This window comes from Atta colombica, unplaced genomic scaffold (genome assembly GCF_001594045.1).
Source record: "Atta colombica isolate Treedump-2 unplaced genomic scaffold, Acol1.0 scaffold13, whole genome shotgun sequence".
Classification (NCBI taxonomy): domain Eukaryota; kingdom Metazoa; phylum Arthropoda; class Insecta; order Hymenoptera; family Formicidae; genus Atta; species Atta colombica.
Window position 1 is genome coordinate 243,715 of NW_017259217.1, and position 3,842 is coordinate 247,556.

Sequence of the window (3,842 nt, forward strand, 5' to 3'; positions counted from 1 at the left end):
TATATATATATATATATGTTACATTTATTATAGATTTTCCGAGTATTTTCCGAGTGCGCGATATTTTTTGAGAATAAGAACCTAGATCAAAAAAGTATGACGGATGCGTTGATTGAAAAATAAAGACGTCGATTCATGATGCGCGACAGAAATACGCATGTTGTCGACTTTGTTTCGAGTAGGAAGATTCGCCTTTGCCGAGTAGTTCCGCTTTAAAGCCGGTTGCCCTGCGCTATCGTCTGAACGTCATTTTTAGTTTAGCGCACAAAGCAGGTGCACGTCACACTCGCCAGGCTTATAAGATCCCCCTGTTCTCCCTTTTATACTTTATATACTGCGTGCAAGCGTTCTGATAGCCGGTGGGCATGACATAATGCACCCCGCATCTCCCGAAGAGAGAGAGAGAGAGAGAGAGAGAGAGAGAGAGAGAGAGAGAGAGAGAGAGATTGCTTGTCACTGGCACTCAGTATCTGACTCGTTTACTGTTAATGAGATCTCGAATTCAGAGACGATTATTTTTCTTCAACTTTTATTATTGTTATCCTTTATAATATTTAATTATTTGAGTATTTATACGCAATTAACATTTAAAAATAATTTCTTTTCCAAGGTAAGCATTTCATTTTCAGAATTTTGATATAGATATCAATAATAATTGATAAAATATTTCTCAAAAAGAGTATGAAATGCAAGAAATAAAAGAAAAGTATGTATTATAGGATGGCATTTTTACGTTATGCGGAAATTGAAAATGATGAATCTTTTTCAATAGGTCTCGATTCATGTTAACGAATAATAAATTATAAATAAAATTCCCGGCGTGTGAAATTGCACATCGAAGGCAATGGTTGTAAATTTCGAGCTCTCGATGATGAAGTGATTAAATACATTTTCAACCGATTGAACACATTTCCCCCGTAATCACTTGTACAGTGATGGGTTTAGCTTGTTCCAACGTTGTTCGATTCGCACTGTACGTTTACATCGATTGCCCGCTCCCATCCGCGCGAAACTTGTGTCACTCGTGAATTTGATTTGCTCTCGATTCATTTTCCCGATTCTCCCTCTCGTCGCTCCGCTCGCAACATCGATTACTATTAGTGCCGTTATAATGCGCCTGTGAGCGCCGTCTATTGCACATCGCGCGTCCTCAACTTTTCCTTTCTTTACGGAATTGCGGCGCGGCGGGCTCGCGTGACGACGGCTTGCTGTCTGGTGTAGAATATGCAGACGGCACACCATCAACGGTCTATAACGTTACAAAGTCCATGACTCTATACCGCTTTCTATAGAATGATGCCGGTACTATATTCTTTCCTCGTACTCTCATTAATCTTAATTGCATGTCGATACCTGTTTTGGATTTCAAATTACCATTGTCGTAAAATTAAAGGGAGAGAGAGAGAGACTTTTTAAATTAAAACAATGCATTAATGTAGAAATATCATTTTGTATAAATCTATTTTTTCATAAATTATTTGAATTACAAATTTTTTATATTTTAGCTATCGAAATGTTATTTGATATTTTGAGTGAAGAATATAAAATTAAATATTGTTGCTAACCTAGAATTTTTTTTATGTTGATATTCAATTAATTTTCAATTTTGTATATGTTTTGCAAAATTTCTCTTTTATCTTGTCACATTAATTATCTTAATATTTGTCTAAAAATGAACTAAATAAATTATATTTCAGAATGAACCTTCATTAATAGCACGAAATATATTTTGTATCATTATTTACATGCAAAAAAATATGCCAATATGTCTGTATGCATAATTAATATAAATTATATTTTTATCTGTAAGCGTAACTGCAATTTGTATATTTTAAGGATGTATTAGACGTACAGTCCCTGCAAAGAAAATTAAATTTGGAAGTGTGTTTAATATTTACACTTCAAATAAATTATGTTATGTGAATAAGATTATATTTTTGTTTAACACATTTTTGTAGTTTATTTTATTTGTTATTATTTTTATTATTATAAATAAAAATTTAGAAAATGATTAAAAATTTACATTTTTCTTTTATAAGTAAAAATATACTTAAAATATTCAAAATTCAATTTATCGCAAAGTTCCATTGCGATTCACTGATTAGTTAAAGATATAAAACAAATATTTTGTTTATTTACTGTACAACTACTAGTGCATCACAATGTAACGCTACGTAAATAATCTTAAATATATGTATTTATATTAAAAAATTGAATTTTTATCAATTTTATTTTATGTAATATATTTCCATTAATTTTTATTAGAGTACAGATTAAAAAAATACTACTATTTATTAAATAATTTATGATTCACATAGTAAACTGTCATCAAAGTTGCTGTATTATTTTTAAACGTGATTTAGAACAATCTATATGTCTTAACTACTTTCTTAAAATTCCCTGTAAACTGAACCAATAAAATATTTGATATTTTCTTTTTGTATCGTATTGTTTCTCTCTCATATATTTCTAAAAAATTCCATTTCATCAAAATCAAAATTATTAGAATATTAACATTTTTTTTTAAATTCGGTTATTTATATTTCACAAAATGTGATAGTTTTAAAATTAAACACATTCCATTTTTATTTCTCAAACGAGCACTTTAAATGAAGAAATTTCAAAATACATATGTGTGTCCATAATAAATCAAATAATAAATATTGCTACGATCAAGAGATATAGACTTTCTTCTTTGAATGGTTTAAAATATTTAGCTTTGTCTAGATCTGTCTGTTTCTAGCATGTCTATAAATTTGTACTACATACTTTTGTTTAAATATTCATGAAAATAAATTAATATATTATTGATAAATTCTATTGTCGGAAAGATTTTAGTTCTCACAATCATCTTAAATATTAAAAATTTGTAAATTTAAATTTAATTGATGGCAAAGAAATTTATTTGAAATTTGAGAAGCAAATTGTCTAACTGTCTTACGTTACAGAATATTTTTCGATATATTTTGACGGAGATGACATGTAGCCACGTATAAATTTATTATATATGCATTGCGCGGAACCTGTACACACATTCGCATTTTATTTTGCCGTATCCGTATGCAGCACTTATTCGTCCACCATCTCTCTAGCCATCCGACATGAATATATGTATTACCGTGTGCCTCTAAGTTCATTTATGCCAGCCATGTGAGAAGTAAAGAATTTCTATAAATGTGCAATTCATGCTGACATATACATTATACAGGATATCTCGGTGCCTGCAAAAGCGCTTCAAGCTGAACTGTTTGAGAATTTTAAGAACTGAAGAGAGTCAGAGGTTGTGTAGATTAGTTAAATTTAAACTAATTCTTTCAAAATTCTTTTAATTACACAGTAACGTAATTTGCAGTGATGATAATTTTACGTTTTTCTTTTGATTTTGAAAAAAGTATCATGTTCTTTTATAGATATAGTAATGTAACTTTGTTAATCGATTGTCTCGTCTAAATTATCCTTAATTCTTCTTGTAAAGAGATAATAGAAGCGTATTTTGTGCCGTTACAAAGACTCGAGGTGAATCGGCAAGAAATTCGATCTACTTCCCGTTTTCAATGTAACTGTAATTGCATACTGCACGATGCGCGTTTCTCGCATTCGTGTTGCTTTTAATTTCTACCTGCGATTGATATACCTCGCCATTGCGAAAGGAAAGGCACGATAAACAGACCGCGTACGTTTCCGCAATGTCATGACTGGTCGCTATTGATGCATTCAATCTATTCAACACTAAGTGGACATATGAAAAACTACGTCGATGATAATTGAGCGATATCGAATGACGTGTGTGTGTGTGTGTGTGTGTGTGTGTGTGTGTGTGTGTGTGTGTGTGTGTGTGTGTG

At 31.1% G+C, this 3,842-nt stretch overlaps 1 protein-coding gene across 1 annotated transcript in view; it reads left to right on the forward strand.

The window, feature by feature from the left end:
• Nucleotides 1-3,842, forward strand: part of LOC108684237 (LIM domain-containing protein A-like) — a gene marked incomplete at its 3' end in the record, with an annotated part of 49,102 nt that overhangs the window by 26,981 nt on the left and 18,279 nt on the right. The window lies entirely within an intron of this gene.